Below are 18,918 nucleotides of genomic sequence, written 5' to 3' on the forward strand. Positions count from 1 at the left end.
TCACCTGTGGTTTAGTGCACCCTGCCTTAGGGCTGTAAGGCCTGCTAGAGGGGTGACTTACCTATGCCACAGGCAGTGTGAGGTTGGCATGGCACTCTGAGGGGAGTGCCATGTCGACTTAGTCATTTTCTCCCCACCAGCACACACAAGCTGTGAAGCAGTGTGCATGTGCTGAGTGAGGGGTCCCCAGGGTGGCATAAGACATGCTGCAGCCCTTAGAGACCTTCCCTAGCATCAGGGCCCTACAAAGGACTTATCTGAGTGTCAGAGCTATGCCAATTGTGGAAGCAAAGGTGCAGTTTAAGAAAAAGAACACTGGTGCTGGGGCCTGGTTAGCAGGGTCCCAGCACACTTTCAATCATAACTTGGCATCAGCAAAAGGCAAAAAGTCAGGGGGTAGCCATGCCAAGGAGGTATTTCCTTACACCAAGTATTCTGGATTTTAGCCAAAACAAATGTGGGACTTCTTTCATGGAGAGCTTTGAAGATTAGGCTTCCAGTTTTGAAGATGGTTCTCTGAACTTTTGGGTGCCAGTGAAGTTTTTCCAGAAGAGGAGTGATGTGACATGATCTAGGCTGATGCCACACCAGCCTGGCTGACTGATTTCGAACTAATTGCAGCCGTTGAGTTAGCTTCTGTGGAAGTTCCAGGTAGAGAGAATTAGCATAGTCCACCTGAGACATAACTAATGTAATAACAATCAGAATTATGGCATTGTTTGTCAAATATTTCCAGACTTTCTTTATTTTTCAAAGCTGAAAAAAACAGGCTGGGGTTTCATAGATAGATCCTCATCCACCAGTATCCCAAGACTTTTGGCCAAATTTCCAGGCCCCTTGGGAGAGCCAATTTCTTCCTCCCAAAAGGAAGGGAGCTACCTCTGCATTTTATCATTAATTTGTGCAATCTCAGTTTTATCCAAGTTGAGCTTCAACTCAGGTACACATATATATATATATTAACTACTGGTGGTCACCAGTAGTTGGTGATTGTTATTTAAAACCTAGTTTCCATAGGATAAGCGTTTTTTGTTTTGTCAATAACTTTGATGCAATTTGATAAATCACCACAAAATTTTCAAAACTATTATGGCAGTTGGTTCAGCTGCTGTCTTGAAAGTTTCATGGTGATCCGTCAACTTTTCTGATAGGATCATTAGACTCGCCTACTGCTTGTGCATTTGGTGATTCAGTGTAAATATGATCAACAGTTTTAGAGATAGTAAAGGAAAAAGAAATATAGATATCTAGGGGCTCAGTTCCTCTGTGGATTCAACAGTCCCCCTGCTCATATCTTATTTTCTGCCAACACTTCAACCAGGAAGAAAACATAAAAAGTAGTATAGGGAGCGTAGTTGGAATACCCTAACCTCCTAGCATTGGTTCTGGGGTCCTTTTTGGAGCCCACCAGGGCATAATATTTATATTTTTTAAATTTTCTGCAGTGAATCCACTGAAATTCTTTTAAAAAACAAGCGCAGTCTCCTGCGGTTGTTCTTCATTTAGCCCCTGGGTGGGTCAGGTCCAGGGGGCATACCATGTACAACAAAGGAAAAGGATGTGGCACAGGGGCCCTGGAGACCACCACCTCCCCTGGGCTACAATGCCCAAAAATTGGGGGGGGTGCACGGACCCTGCCAGGCCCCGGAGACCACCATCTCCCTGGCCTTTTTTTAAGAAAGAAAAGGGGAGCTGCACAGACCCCCCCTCTTGAGGTTTACAGAAGCCCCAGGGGCTACCAACTTCCTAGGGCTAAAAGGAATGTAAAGGAGGGATTCAGCATGGACCCCCGGGGAGGTGGTGGTATTCCTCCCCCATGCAGGGAGCTGCTTTTCCAATAGCTCTCTGTGAGCGGGACCACTGCTCACTTGGACTGCTGTGGCCTGCAGGCTCCCCCGCGGTCCTGTCACTTTCTCTCCCTCTCTCTCTGTTAATGGTTTTCATCTACAATTTCTGTTTCTGAAATTCCACTTCTGTATTACATGTCCTTTTGATGTTCAAGATCTCCCCACAGGGAATACTATTAACCAGCATGTATACATGTATGTATTTTTAGCCTCATGTTGCCTGAAGATGGGGGTGCAAGTTATAGTTACCTAAGAGTACGAGTTATGGTTACCTGACAACTCAAACTATAACAGTATAATTTCTATGGTTTTGTGTGAGTAAATTCCGAACCTAACTATAACGTCCCTGTAACTGTTGTTTTTTTCAGTGAATATATATCTGTATATATATATATATATATATATATATATATATATATATATATATATATATATATATATATATGTATATACACAACAACAAGATTATTTCTTTTTTTTTTCAAACACAAAAAGCAAAATGTATCAGTTAAGCAGAGCGAGTACAGTGTAAAGCTTCCATCATTCTTACTCAGAGAAATGCCCTTGCTCTCTGAAACAGACTCCAAAGGACAAACCACGGTTCAATCATTGACAAGAGCATTTTCAGTGAGTTCCTTCACAGGCACATGACTCATCTCTGGCCTATCCACCGTACTATGCCATGACATTGCATGGAAGGTCTTTAGGTTTTCTGAAATGTGATTGGGCCCGCTCCCTTCATAGCCATACTATTTGCCTATCATGTCCCAGTTCATATAAGAGCATGTTGGATCCTCTATAGATGCCACAATGACTGGATGGGCCACAATTACCCCCATACCATAGTATGGTTTGGATGTGGAGAAACTCACTCACTGGTCCTGGCACAGTGATAGGTAGATAACCTTCCCAACTTCTTAAGCTGAACTTGCATCTAACACGTTCATGTAATATCTTAAGCTTATATTCACCTAAATTTGTCCCTTATGCCTACTTCCTATGGGTAATTTACCCTAACTTCCCATTACATATCATTCAGAGGTCCCAGATCCCCCTCCTAATACGGTGTTAAATTGTTGAGTGTTTCTATGAGAGGGGCTTTCAACACTTCAGCCTGCACTTCCTGAGTAAGACAAGGCCCAATGTTGTCCTGTCCAACAGATCCAATGTAACATGCAGAGGATAGCATTCAAGAAAGGCCATCTTCCTTTCTGTCTGAGAGCCCTGTCTTATCAGTTGTGATGAAACTGGCATTTTGCATGCTTGAAATCAAACTATTTTGTATTGTCACCTTTGATGTCTTGTCTACCAGCTATATTAGCAGTTTTCCAGGATGCTATGGTGGTGGCAGGCAAATAAGGCCAGTCCCTGTTGAATGCAATACTAATGCACAAGTCTTCTTCTCAGTTATCAGGCTATCATGTCCACCGGAATCTAAATCCTATAGGACATAATGGGATTTAGTTTGGCGGATGGGATATCCATCACCGTTGTGACAAAGTAACCCATCTTCCGAGTTCTAAATCAGGCTCTTTATTACAAAAAATTTGAAAGACAGGACCATGGACCACCATTTTTAAATAATTTAGTTGTAAAGTTTTGCAAAGTCATAAAGAAACTGGCAAAACCAGTAGACTGGCAGCCAGTGTCAAAGGTATTTTCTTTCCCAGTGCTAGTTCATCTTTAACTCACAAGCTGTTTAAGTTTGGATTGAAAATATTTCCTTGACCTGAAATGCCTTCATCGCTTGCCACTGCCACATTTCAGCTGCTCTTGGTTTGATATGTACTATTCTACTTGATTGGACTTGTCAGAGAGACAGCTTAGCTGAGCTATCACTCAAGAAGTCTCTCACAACTCAAACATGATACCAAGGCCCATATTTATACTTTTTGACGCAAATCAGTGCTAGCGCAGATTTGCGTCAAAAAGTTTACTGCCGTCTAACGCCATTCCAACGCACCAGCTAGGCACCTTATTTATGGAATGACGTTAGCAGGGGCTGCGGCCTGGTTAAAATAAATGACTCTAACCGGGCAGCGGAGGTGTAGGGGAGAATGAGGGTTGTGCGTCAAAGAATGGTGGAAGTCAGGTTAGAGTCAAAAATATTGACTCAAACCTGACAAGCGTCATTTTTTGACGCACAACCCCCATGGAGATGACTTATCAAAGACAGGAGTCATGCCCCCTGCCCAATGGCCATGCCCAGGTGACTTCTGTCCCCTGGGCATGGCCACTGGGCACCATGGCTCAAGTGAGGGCCCCCTATGTCACTTTAAAAAATAAAAAATAAATACTTACCTCTACTTACCTCACCTTACCGTAGATGGGTCCCCCCCGTCCATGGGTGTCCTCCAGGGGTGGGCGAGGGTGGCAGGGTGGTCCCTGGGGCAGGCAAGGGCACCTGTGGACTGCTTCCATGGTCGGAGGCCATGGAAATGAGCCCACAGGTCCCTTAACACCTGACATGAACCAGGTGTTAAAAAATGAATCTAAACTGGTTTCGAGTCATTTTTTAAGGCCCTCCCACTCCTGTGCATCTTTTTTGCACAGGAGTATAAATAAGGCGCAAAGGCCTTAGAGTCATTTTTTGCCCTGGAATGCAAACCTTGCATCTGATTAATGCAAGGTAGGTTTCCACGGTAAAACAAAAGACTCAAACTCCATAAATTTGGCGCTAGACGGGTCTTGTGCCAAAGTATAAATATAGAGTTAAGTTTGCGCCGGATTTGTGTAAAAAAAAATACGCAAATCCGGCGCACACAGAGTATAAATATGCCCCCTAATCTTTACGTTTACTTAGGATAATCCGCAAGGTCAAAGCTGAGAACCAGTTCAAGGAAAGGAGGTTATCTGTTGTTTTACATTGTGTGAAAAAATGAGTACTTGGCCATGCTTTGAGCTTTCCATCTTTTTACTTCACACACATTAAAAAACGTAACTATCTAGAAATATATTTCACTGTCATTTTAGGCATTGCCTTTACTGTCTTACTCATCAATTGTTTTTGTTTTTATTTTACATACTGTGTCTGTAGATTGCACCTCTGTTTTAGACAAGCAGAGAAACAACAAAGGCAGTGTGAGGTAGGGCCAGCTTTAGCACTGGTGGCATCTGGTGTGACAATCTTTTCTGGTGCCCACCCGCAATGAACCTCCTCCTCAGGTTCCCTCACTACCACCCTCCATCAGTAACTCGTATCTTTCCTCTCGCACTTGCATTTCATTTGTTTTAAAGCGCTACTCATCAGTTTTTGCGATCCTCCGGTGGCACTTTGCAGTGCACCTTATCTACGGGTGGCATTAAGCCACTTTTCCTGGCATTATGCCGCCTTATAGATGAGGGCTGCCTGACGCAGTTTTCTGTGGCTAAGGGGCGTGCAATGGGTGTTGCTGTGGGCGTACCCATGCAACACCCATTGCTTTTGGGCACTGCCTCAGATTTAAGAGGATCATAAACCGGTGGCAGCATGGCAAACTAACGCCTCCACAGAGGAGGCGTTTGAGTGGCACAACATGGAGAAATACTTTTATTTCTCCTCATTGTTTTCTCTTTCTATGTGTGCTGCATTCTGCAGCACACCTAGAATGAGCAAATCACCATTAAAACAGCACCTTCCAGCACAAAAACAATCTCTCCCACAACACAGCCATCTTTGCACAATGACTCAATCGTGGCTGCATTGGTGCTATGCAGCTAATTTAGCACAGACGCAGGAGACACAACGCTGCGCCAACTCCTTGTAGATGAGGCCCATAATGTTCTATCCTATACCGTGCAAGTAACAAAATAATCTCTGGAACAGAAACCATAACCAACTGAACTATCTACATAAAATACAATTCTGTAATCTTCAAATTACATGTTTTTTGCAGCAGGTATATTAACCGTCTGCGCTACTTTATGATGCTTCAAAACTGCCATTAGACAAAATTGCTACCCATCTCCAGCAGAACAAATAATCCCCAGAGCTATCTTGACATTTGTATCATTGTCTAAACACTGCTGGACACACAAAGAACTCTTCAGCAGGCGCTTTTATACCCATAGGTTATTTCTAAAAGCTAAACACGCCCCCCAGCTCAGGGCCATGTGCAACTGTACCTGTTGCACCATTCTAAAGCCTGCCCTGATGCGAGGTACAGAGGCGTGGAGGCAGAGGGAGGGAACTGGTGCAGTTCCTCTCTTTTAAGACTTTTTCTGGAAAGGCAGGCGAATGTAAAGAAAAACTGCAGAACTCCTTTAAGCCTGGGTGATCCTATAGGCAACTGACATTGAATCTGACATGTAGAGAAGGAGCAAGACCTCTTTGTTGTGTCTCTTTGAAGAGTTTTTTGCCAGCTCCATCTTAATCCTCTGACAATTACATTGGGTGGCTCTGCAGTGGATATGATAAAGAACAGATCTTGGCAAAAACCAAGGAAGAACACCATGCTCCCCTCCTTCCGTTGGAATCACCCAGTAACGGGTGCAACTGTGAAGGATTTAGGCGGTCATTCTGACCGCGTCGGGCGGCGGTCGCCGCCCGCCATGCGGTTACCGCCGAATGACCGCCCCGCGGTCAAAAGACCGAGGCGGCCATTCCAACTTTCCCGCTGGGCCGGCGGGCGACTGCCAAAAGGCCGCCTGCCGGCCCAGCGGGAAAGCCCCTGCAACGAGGAAGCCGGCTCTGAATGGAGCCGGCGGAGTTGCAGGGGTGTGACGGGTGCAGTGGCACCCGTCGCGATTTTCACTGTCTGCAAAGCAGACAGTGAAAATCTGTATGGGGCCCTGTTAGGGGGCCCCTGCACTGCCCATGCCAGTGGCATGGGCAGTGCAGGGGGCCCCACAACACCCATTCCCGCCATCCTGGTTCTGGCGGTGACAACTGGCAGAAACAGGCTGGCGGGAAGGGGGTCGGAATCCCCATGGCGGCGAGGATTCCCTGGGCCAGGGAAAAACCGGCGGGAAACCGCTGGTTCCCCTTTTCTGACCGCGGCTTTACCGCCGCGGTCAGAATAGCCCAGGAAGCACCGCCAGCCTGTTGGCTGTGCTTCCGCTGCCCTCCGCCCTGGCGGTCACAGACCGCCAGGGTTGGAATGAGGGCCTTAATGTGGCACTCCCCACTTTAAATATTCAAAATTGTTGATTAAGGAGTCATCTCTCATATACCCCAGGCAGCAGTCTAATATGCATATGTGTCAGTGTCATGACTATTCAGATTCTTTGTAGGGCTTGCAAAATTTCAACAATTTAGGCGTAAGCATTGGTAATTCTGGAACATTGATTTAGGCAAAAAATCAAGCCATTTAGCATACTGCAAATTGTAATTGTGATATTTGGCCAAGGGTGAGGAGAGCATGTCTTGGTGAGAGATATTTCCTCCTCGAACCAGCCATTTCATGCTCAAGCTAGTATCCTGTTGGTATCTCAGGTTAATTTGGTATGTGGGGGTATGCCCTTGCTCACAATTTTCACATTAGATACCAGCCAACAATATTTTGAGTAATAGATGCAATTTTCAATGAATTGGAGATTATATATTTATTATGTAAGAAAATATTTTGGGGATTACAGACTACCAAAGTTTTCTCCCGCTTGAGATGATAACCTACAAATTCAGAAGCTCCGGACATTGCACACTCATCATTTTTTCTTGAGTCTGACAAGTTGTTAGACCTGGCATCCTTGGTGTGGTCTATCCTGTCTTTTTTGCCCATGCTTCCCATGTTTTGGCTGTGTGCTGGACTCAGTGTTTGCTGTTTTTGGTACTTTAAGCACTTTACCACTGCTGACCAGTGCTAAAGTGCAAGTGCTCCCTGTGGAAAACGTATGTATAATTAGCTTTTCCATGATTGGCACATTTGATTTACTAGTAAGTCCCTAGTAAAGTGCAATAGAGGTGCCCAGGGCCTGTAAATGAAATGCTACTAGTGGGCCTGCAGCACTGGTTGTACCAAACACATGAGTAGCACTGTAAACATGGCTCAGACCTGCCACTACAGTGTCTGTGTGCAGTTTTAAACTGCCAATTCGACCTGGCAAGTGTACCCACTTGCCAGGCCCAAACCTTCCATTTTTATACATATAAGGCACCCCTAGGTAGCTCCATGGGCAGAGTCCAGTGTAAGTTAAAGGTGGGACATGTGCTGATATGTTGTACATGTCCTAAAAGTGAAATACTGCCAAATTCGGTTTTTACTGTTGTAAGGCCTATCTCTTTCATAGGTTAACATAGGGGTTGCCTTTAAATATCTTTTAAGTGCAGTTTCCCTTTGGGAGCAGATGGAATGTGGAGTTTGGTATCTCTGAACTCACAATATGAAAAATACATATTTTAAAATTGTCAGTTTGAAAATGGCACTTTTAGAAAGTGGGAATTTTCTTGCTTAAACCATTTTTTGCCTCTTCCTGCTTGTGGATCACATGTCTGGGTCAGACTGACAGTTAGGCTGTTGTGAATTCCCTCTAGACAGTGACACAAAGGGAGCTGGGGTGTAGTCTGCATATCCTGATGGGCCATCTGGGCTAGAGTGGAGGGAGGAGTGGTCATTTACACCTGAATGGGCTGTGCCTGCATAAACACAATGCAGTCTCCAAACCCCTGGTGTGAGTCTGGAGCCAGGCCTGGGCAAGTCAAGATCTTGTGAAAAGCAGAGATTTTCCTTTGAAGTTTGCCTACTTCAAAGGCAGAAAGGGATATAAGTAGAGGACGCAAATCCCCAGATTTTTTGAAACCAAGAGGAACCTCTGCCAAGGAGAAGAAGTGAAGAGGTGGAGGAGGGATACTGCCCCTTTGTCTGTGACTGTGCTTTGCTGGGTTGGCCTGCAGTTGCTTCTTCTGCCTGAAAGAGGACAAAGACTGAACCTTGTGGTATATTCCTACTTGTGAAGAATCTCCAAGGGCTTGGACTGAGCTTGCCTCCTGTTTTGAAGTCTCAGGTCCATCAAAGACTTCCCCTCCCACACCTGGACTCCCTGCTTAGACTCCTGCCCTGCTAAACGGTGTCACATCCAGTTCCTGGGCCCTCGAGAGGTGAAGCTGGTAGAACAAGGACTGACATCCATGCACAGGACGCTGTGCTTGGAAAATGTTGACACACCACCTGCAAGGCAGCTGTAAAATCGACGTGGCCCCCAGCTTCATGGCTGAAATCGACACATCACCTGCATCGCGGCTGGGAAATCAACACATCACCTGCTTCGCGACTGGAGAAACAATGCAACACCCACTTGCAGATGCTGAAAACGACGCAAACCCCATGCAGCACAATGTTCCATCAGCATTCAGCCGGATTTCACACATATCATTGCTGGGCATCAAAATCATCGTGAACATCTGCGGACCCAAGATCCCCCTTCCAGAAAACAACACACGGCCTTACTTGCGAGTGAGAAAATGACGCATCGCTGACTCTTTCGACACACCCTCACCCAGACGGCTTTATTTTTTGCAAACCAGGTACTTTGTGTAACAACAACATTTCCATTGTTTTCTATGAAGTCAGAATCTATTATTTTAAAAATTCATAACTTTATTTGTGTATGTTGGATTTTTGTCATTGTGGTCGTGTTTGATTTAGATAAATATTGCCTATTTTTCTACATTGGTGTGGTGTCTATTTTGCAGTGTTTTCACTGTATTACTGTGCATTTTGGATACAAATACTTTACACATTACCTTTGAGCCAAACTGTCTGCCAACCAGAGACTCCATTTCTAACACAAGTAATGGATTTTCATTGGCGTTTCTCAGTCACCAGCGTTGCCTATAACTGCAGAGATGGACCAGGATAGCCCCATAGCATCTGACTAGCTGATTTTAATTTCTGCTTAGTGCTGCCCTGTCTAGTTCTGGTCCTCGAGGTTCCCAGCAGACTCATATGAACCCTTCCCAAAATTTGACATCCAGAAGACCAGAATAAACAACTATCTCCACCATAAACCATAGGAGATCTAGTCATGTGGGAGCATCTCCTGTAACTCTCAGCATCCATGTCATAGCCTCTTACAGTCGGGTGTTTAGCATACTGACAACCTAGGAGGTCTCTACATGTGTATACCGACCCTACATCAACAAAACCTTTCACTCGGCTGTAGACTTCAAGGTCCCTGCACAGAGACCTTGTGCTACCATGCTACTAATTTCTTAATTCTGATGGCTCAGTATGTTATCCTGACCAACAGATTCTTCCTACAAGTTCTCTGGCACATTTTCCACAGTGATGTATTATATTACTCCATTCACCATCAGTGCACCTTGATTCACAAAGGACGACTTTCATCTGCATTTCAAAGACCATGATAGGGCGGGTGGCAGCTGATAGCAGTGATCTGGCTTAGACCCTTTTCTTGCACACTCATCCTCTTGGCAAAATCCACTTAATATTCCATGGCTCAAATACCTAACTTCGCCAGAGTATGTGTGTTAATTATATTCTCTGTACATGATGGGATGGGTGAACTCTCTCTTGTGTTTCTATATTTCAATGCAGGTTAACACAGAGATAGAAATATAGGGTAAAATGTACTTAGACAACTGTCTTCCTGTCTGTTAGACCTGACAGCCTTAGGGTGGTCACTCCTAACATTTTGCCTACCTCCCTCCACTTTTTGGAAACTGTTTTTGCTGGTTTTACACCTGCCAACCAGTGCTAAAGTGCATATGCTCTCTCCCTTTAAACATGATAATATTGCATCATACCCAATTGGATTATTTAATCTACTTGTAAGTCCCTAGTAAAGTGCACTATATGTGCCCAGGGCCTGTAGATTAAATTCTAGTAGTGGGTCTGCAGCACTGATTGTACCACCCACTTAAGTAGCTCCTTAACCACGTCTCAAGCCTGCCATTGCAAGGCCTGTGTGTGCAGTTTCACTGCCAATTCGACTTGACATTTTAAAATACTTGCCAAGCCTAAAACTCCCCCTTTTCTACAAATAAGTCACCCCTAAGGTAGGCCCTGGGTAACCCATAGGGCAGGGTGCTGTGTAGGCAAAAGGCAGGACATGTACCTGTGTAGTTTACATGTCCTGGTAGTGTAAAACTCAAACATTCATTTTTACACTGCTCTGAGGCCTGCTCCTTTCATAGGCTAACATTTGGGCTACATTCATATACTGTGTGAGTGGTAGCTGCTGACCTAAAAGGAGTAGGAAGGTCATATTTAGTATGGCCAGAATGGTAATACAAAATCCTGCTGACTGGTGAAGTTGGATTAAATATTACTATTTTAGAAATGCCACTTTTAGAAAGTGAGCATTTCTCTGCACTTAAATCCTTCTGTGCCTTACAATCCACGTCTGGCAAGTTTTAGTGGACAGCTCCCTTGTGCATTCACTCAGACAAACCCCAAACACAGGATGCTCAGTCACACTTGCATACATCTGCATACTGAATGGGTCTTCCTGGGCTGGGAGGGTGGAGGTCCTGCTCTCACACATAGGACTGCCACACCCCCTACTGGGGCCCTGGCAGAAAGGATTGAACTGAAAGGGTACCCGATGCACTTCTAAGCCACTCTTTGAAGTCTCCCCCACTTCAAAGGCACATTTGGGTATATAAACAGGGCCTCTGCCCCTTCCAACTCAGACACTTCCTGGAGAAGAAACTTGTAACCAGAGCCTGCATCTTGCCAAGAAGAACTGCCTGGCTGCCCAAAGGACACACCTTACTGCTTTCTGTGAAGGACTGCTGCCTTGCTGTTGCCCTGCTGCCTTACTGCTCTCTGGCTGTGGTGAAGAAGTGCTCTCCAAGGGCTTGGATAGAGCTTGCCTCCTGTTCCCTGAAGTCTCAGGACCAAAAAGACTTCATCTCTTCAAGAAGGACTCCTTGTGCTGCGAAATCCGACACACAGACTGGCAGAAACTACGCATAGCCTGCACCGCAGTGAAAATTTCACTGCACGCCGAACCGGAACGACGCAGCCTGACTTTTCAATGAGAAGATTGACGCAGCGCCAGAGTAGCGACCGGATATTCGACGCACTGCCCACTGGATCTTCGCATAGCCAAGCCGAAATGACGCAGCCGACTTTCAGAGAGGAATTGACGCAGTGCCTACCGTGCGGTAGAAAATTCAACACAACGCCCACCGGTTCGACGCAGCCCATGTGACTTTGTCTTGTCAGCGCTGGAATTCAACACATCGTCCCCAGGGAGTCCAAAAACCACGCAACCCAAAGAGGATCCAAGACCGAGCACTGGAAATCGCCGCAAAGCCTTCCCTGCGTAAAAAATAAATGACGCGTCCCCGTGTGCGGCCCGAGAAATCGGCACACCTCCCCGTTTTTCTACGCATCCCCTCCTCTGCGGTTCTTTGTGGAGATTTTGAACGCAAACCAGGTACTTTGCGCTTGCAGGAGACATTTAGGGGGTCATTCTGAGTCTGGCGGGCGGCGGAGGCCGCCCGCCAGACTTCCCCCCTCCAAAATACCGCTCCGCGGTCGAAAGACCGCTGAGGGTATTTTGGGTTTTGCACTGGGCTGGCGGGCGACCGCCAAAAGGCCGCCCGCCAGCCCAGTGCAAAAAACCCTTCCCACGAGGACGCCGGCTCAGAATTGAGCCGGCGGAGTGGGAAGGTGCGACGGGTGCAGTTGCACCCGTCGCGAATTTCAGTGTCTGCAAAGCAGACACTGAAATTCTTTTTGGGGCCCTCTTATGGGGGCCCCGCGACACCCCATACCGCCATCCTGTCCCTGGCGGGAGAACCGCCAGGAACAGGATGGCGGTATGGGGTGTCAGAATCCCCATGGCGGCGCAGCAAGCTGCGCCGCCATGGAGGATTCAATAGGGCAGCGGAAAACTGGCGGGAGACCGCCGGTTTTCCCTTTCTGACCGCGGCCAAACCGCCGCGGTCAGAATGCCCTGCGGGGCACCGCCAGCCTGTTGGCGGTGCTCCCGCCGAATCACCCCCTTATTGCTTTTAAGAGACTCAAGACACTTCATATCATTTTTACAGTGATATTTTTAACATATATTTATTGCATCTTAATCGTTTGGACCTGCATTTTACCAGATAAATATTATAAATGTTTCCAAACACTATGTGGTGTATTTTTGTGGTGTTCTACTGTGTTATTGCATGAGTATTCCACAAATACTTCACACATTGCCTTCTAAGTTAAGCCTGACTGCTCTGAGCCAAGCTACCAGAGGGTGGGCACAGGATAATGTGGATTGTGTGTGATTTACCCTGACTAGAGTGAGGGTCCTGGCTTGGACAGGGGGTAACCTGACTGCCAACCAAAGACCCCATTTCTAACACTGTCCAAATCCATGCACATTTACTGCTTATCCCTCTTGACCCTGCCTTCCCCCACTAGGGAACCTCAGGTTGTTTTAGTTAGGTTTGGGCCTGCTGCTCTAGTTTGGAGCAGTAAAGAGACCTCAATGTTTGCTCCTACAGGTTTGAGTAACATCTGGAAGGTCAGCCTGGGGCCTGCAAGAAACAACTTCTGGACAACAGAAGAGGCAACATTCACAGCCACCTGCTCTCACCTGACCCAAAAGCCGAAAACCTTTACTCTGTGACCATTCCCCATATTCTGTATTTATCACAGATGGATGAGCAGCAGCCCCAGCAGCTGCCTTCGATGGTCTGAGCCATGTTGGGGTAAAATAAAATCATCTCCACATATTATAGCATGTTTCCCATCACCATGTATTCCAGCGACAATTTGTGTATAACAGGTTGATTGTTCATTAAAGGACTGCTAAATAAGGTGGAATAAAGGTGGAGGGGGCAAATTTAAGAACATTTAAGAAACGTGCAGCATGCATCCAATGCAGTGGCACTTTTCTTGCACCCCTTAGTGCCCCCATACCGCCACCCTGTGTGTGCAATATTTAATATACAGGGCACCATGGTGCAGGGAAGGGGCAATAGTGTCAACATTTCTTCTGTTATTGATGTACTGTGCAGAATTAGCACCAATATTTCGGCGATAATCCTGCAGTGTACCTAGGGATTTATTGAAAACAATGGTATCTCCCCTTTTAACGCCTGCCCTGTGCAGGCATTAAAAATAGCCACTAGAGCTGGCGCAGTGGAATCTCTTAGATTGCAGGTGTGAGAAAACAGGGCTGACTGCAGAGGCCCCCTAACTTTTTGCCACCATTTTTCAGTTTTTGCTGGTATTTTCCTGACTCTGATGGTGCCCTGGGTACTGATAACCAGTCCCAGGGCCTGTTCTCTGTGTAAAATCAATATGCAAATTAGGCTAATTATAATTGGCTAAGTTAACCTACCTATAAGTCCCTAGCATATTGTAGGGCATGTAGGTTTAGGGACCACAGCATAGGTGCACTGCTGAGGTGCCCAGTGTCATTTTAAAGGCAGGCCTGCCTTGCTGGCTGCTTTTAAATTAAAGTTATATGCAAATTCAACTTTGGAATTAAAAGTAGTTCCAAAGTCTTAAACTACCTTATTTTTACATATAAGTCACCCCTAAGGTGTGCCCTATGTGCCCCTAGAGCTGGGTGCCATGTAACTATAAGCAGGGACCTTATAAAAATAGTTTTATAAGCCCTGGTGAGGTAAAAACAGCCACATTTGTTTTCACCTCATTGTAGTGAATGGCCTCCATAGGCTAGAATGGGGAGACTTTATTTTAATTTGTAAAGTCCCCTTAAATGATGGATATCAAGAGTTTGGTATCAGATTAATTGTTATAATAAATCCCACAACTTCCAGTTGTTGGATTTAATATAACTTGTTCAGGTAAAGAGTTTTAAACCTATTTGTATAAATTGGTTTTGGATTTTTAAACTGTTTCCTGTGTTTTATGTAATTACTGTTTTGTGATATGTGAATGCTTTACACTCTGTCTCCTAAATTAATCCTTGATGCTCATTGCCAAGCTACCAAGGGTTGAGCTGGGTTTAATTTACGAGACCTAACTGGACCTAAGTGGAGTTTGGTGGCCTGTTGCTAAGTGTAGGTACCTACCTGCCCTTACCAATAACCCATTTTCCAACATTTTTGGTGAGCAGTGGTGGGATCCTGTACTTGTGTTCAGTATTACGTTACAGTTTTAATTAAAACAAATTAAAAATCCTTTAAATTGTCCTAGTGTAAAAAAAAATAATAATAATAATTTGGATTAATTTCAATTATTGAATTTTTGTGATTTTTCTAAATTCTTGTTTCCAATTTTTGCAAAAAGTTTTTGTTGACACAAAACCAGGGAACCATGGAGCTTGATCTGGCTAGCCTACCCACACTGACAGTAGTCCAGCTTAGGGGGTTGTGTACTGAAAGAGGGTTGCCTCCAACCACTGACCTCAGGAAGCATGTCCTGATCAAATCCCTGACAGCATGGGCTGAGGCCCAAGAGGTAGACCCAGAGGAAGCTCCAGAGGAGGGGGAAGTAGGGGAGGATGCCAGCTCTAACCACTCAGGGGAGGGAGGACATCTGAGTCTAAGTGAGGATGAGGAAGACCGGTCCTCATTACATACAGTCACTAAGGGCAGACCCAAAGCTAGTTGGGGGAAGGGGGTCCCTTCAGGAGGAGAGAACCTGTCCCTCAGAGAAAGAGAGCTGGAGGCCCAGCTAGCATTAATAGCTTTGGAGGCAGAAAAGCTGGCCCTAGAAAATAAAAAGTGGGCAAAGAGAGAGAAAAGAGATGGTGGCAGCGACAGAGAAGTTGAAGTGTCCATAGGTGGGGGGGTTTGCCCCAGATTACCCAAGAGGGTGGTTCCTGCTTATGTAGAGGGGGATGATATAGACAAGTGGTTGGAGGCCTTTGAGAGGGCACTCCAAATGAGAAGGTTTTAGCCTCAGTACTGGGGTTCCCTTTTGTGGGAGTTGGTCCCCAACTCAGGGAGGGATAGGCTTCTGACCTTAAGGGGGAAGGAGGCAGATTCATACCCTAGTATGAAGAGGTGCTTAACCAAGAAGTTTGGTCTGACCCCAGAGCAGTATAGAATGAAGTTCAGGGACACCCAGAAGGTCAGTACCCAGTCTTGGGTTGACTTTGTAGACACCTCATTTAAGGCACTAGAGGGCTGGATTATTGGTAACAAAGTAAATACTTATGAGGGGTTATACAATCTGATCATGAGAGAGCACATCCTGACCAATTGTACCCAAGAAAGGTTACGCCAGCATCTAGTGGACTCTAAGCTGACCAACCCTAGAGAGCTAGGGGAGGCAGCTGATGAGTGGTTTAGAACCAGGGTGGTTGTCAAGTCCCAGGGGGGGAGACTCCAAGAAGGGGGGAGCAGGTCTCCAAAAACCTAAGGAGGGAGGTGGTAAGCCCACCACAGACACTCCCTCTGTACCCCAGAACCCTAAGAAGGAAGAGAGTAAATCCCGCTCCCACTCTGACAAGCAGAGACAGGGAGACCCAGGGTTAAAAAAGCTTTTGGACAGTAAGGCTTGCTTTGACTGTCAGCAGACAGGTCACTTCAGAGGAGATGCAGCCTGTCCAAAGAAGGTGGTTAGCACTGGGCTGTCCAGTGTAGCCATGGAGGAGGACTCCTCAGATGATGAAGTCCTCCTAGCATTGAGCTGGGAGACAGGACCAGATGGTAAGCTGGTGATCCCTGAGGGTGGAAGTAGGCACTTCCACCCCATTCAGGTGAATGGGATCCCTACCACTGGCCTGAGAGACACCTGTGCCAGTCACACTATAGTGAGTGACCGGTTAGTGACCCCAGACATGTATGTCCCAGGAGAGACCAGGAAAGTCAGGATAGCCACAGGGAAGGTCACCTCTAAACCTGTAGCCATAGTGCCCCTAGAGAGGGAGGGTATCCTTGACTGGTTTAGGGTGGTAGTCAGTGCTGACCTCCCACTAGATTGTATCCTGGGCAATGACCTCCCAGAGGTGAGTCTGGTCCCAGATGGGGTGGTTGCCCAGGGCGCCCCCCTAACCCAAAGTCTTGGGGAGTCAGTCCCTACAGTTAGGAGACAGGGGTCCCCAAGAAAAGGAAAGAAGAAAAGGAAGGGTGGCCCACTCTTAAAGAGAGTTCCAGGGAGCCAAAGGTCTTCTGCCCCAGTAGGGGGGGAGCCCAAAGTTGGCACTGGTGAGGCCTCACCTGACCCCAAGGAAGTCCTGAGTAGTCAGGCAGCTGTCCAGATGCAGGGTGTTGCCCCTGCACTGACAGAAGGGAGAGTGGAAGGAGGGTGTCTGCCACAGGAGGTGGTAGCCCCCCACTCTAGACAGCAAGAGGGGTGCCAGGACCCCACAGTTGCCCCTAAAGCAGCTCAGCCACCTGTCAGGGGAGAGCTTAGGGTGTGGTTCTGGGTACTGACAGCTGTCAGTAGCCTCTGCTGGGTGCTAGCCTTCCTGGCAGCACTGCACTTGGCCTGGGAGGCAGACCCCAGGGCCAAAAGCAAAGTAGGCCCCCTGACCCTGTTGGTCGTGGTGGAGTTGCTCAAGTGTTGGGTGACCTCTTTGGGTAAGCTAGGTGATGCCCTATCAAAGTTAGGAGAAGGGGAGGTGGGCACCTCACTACCCAAGTTGGCAGAGAGAGAGGAGGAAGACCCCCCTAGAGGGAAGTTTCAGTTTGAGATGGGTCCTTTCACTGTTCGGATGGCTTCGCTACCCAGAGGGAGTGACCATGGCAGGAAGATGTAAGGCAGAGTAGGCCCTGCAAAGGGACAGCCAGTTTTCTTCACTGTCTCCATCGCCTAACAAGCCAGGAAGACTCTCCCAGGGTTGGGCTGAGTCTCCTGGGCGTGTGGGCTGGGGGGGCTTGTGTGAGAAAACAGGGCTGATTGCAGAGGCCCCCTAACTGTTTGCTCCCATTTTTCACTTTTTGTTGGTGTTTTCCTGACTCTGATGGTGCCCTGGGTACTGCTAACCAGTCCCAGGGGCTGTGCTCTGTGTAAAATCAATATGCAAATTAGGCTAATTATAAATGGCTAAGTTAACCTACCTAAAAGTCCATAGTATATGGTAGGGCATGTAGGTTTAGGAACCACAGCAAAGGTAGTGCAACTATAGGTTCACTGCTGAGGTGCCCAGTGTCATTTTAAAGGCAGGCCTGCCTTGCTGGCTGCTTTTAAATTAAAGTTATATGCAAATTCGACTTTGGAATTAAAAGTAGTTCGAAAGTCTTAAACTACCTTATTTTTACATATAAGTCACCCCTAAGGCGTGCCCCATGCGCCCCTAGGGCTGGGTGGCATGTAACTATAAGCAGGGACCTTATAAAAATAGTTTTATAAGCCCTGGTGAGGTAAAAACAGCCAAATTCATTTTTCCCTAATTGTAGTGAATGGCCTCCATAGGCTAGAATGGAGAGACTTTATTTTAATTTTGAAAGTCCCCTTAAATGATGGATATCAAGAGTTTGGTATCAGATTAATTGTTATAATAAATCCCACAACTTCCAGTTGTTGGATTTAATATAACCTTTCAGGTAAAGAGTTTTACACTTTACCTGAAAAGTTCTCAATTTCAGCCCTGCATTGTTTTTGCTGCTGTGCTCTGATTGGCCAGCCTCTAGCAGCCTGGCCAGGCTGCCTTGATGAGGTGTGAAGTGGCCTGGCTTCACACAAAGGAATGTGCCTGTGGGAGGGAATCTCCCCTTAGCAGATGGTGAGGCAGGAAGGGGGAGGGCTGCCAAACTGGTCTTCAAAGGCAGACAAGGACATTTGGAGCAACCAGCAACACCCCCACATCCTGCAACCCCAGACAACTAGGTGCCTCCTTGATTAGATTAGGAGAGGGGAGAAGAGGGGTGTGTTTATGATTTTTAGCCACACCAGTGGGTGGGCTCAGCCAGATGTCACCTCCAAAAATCAGAATCAGACATGATGGATTTTTGGAGAATGTTGCCTCCTGGGATTGATTTTTGCCACACTTCCCAGGAAGTGGTCATCACAGGGGGAAGGACCCTGCACCTGATTGGAGAACCAGGACCCCCCTGCTTTTCACCCAGGAGCAAGGATAAAACTGGCAGACATGCACCCACACCTCAGTTCCCTACCACATCCAACAAGGAAGCACTACAGAAGAAGAAGGACTGCCCTGCTGGACCCCTGGCCTACACCTGGAACCTGCACTCAGAAGGACTGCACCAGCTGCACACTTGGGCTTCACCACAAGAAGGACTTTGCCTGGCTTCAAAAAGCCCCAG

The sequence above is a fragment of the Pleurodeles waltl genome, chromosome 11 (assembly GCF_031143425.1).
Source record: "Pleurodeles waltl isolate 20211129_DDA chromosome 11, aPleWal1.hap1.20221129, whole genome shotgun sequence".
Classification (NCBI taxonomy): Eukaryota; Metazoa; Chordata; class Amphibia; order Caudata; family Salamandridae; genus Pleurodeles; species Pleurodeles waltl.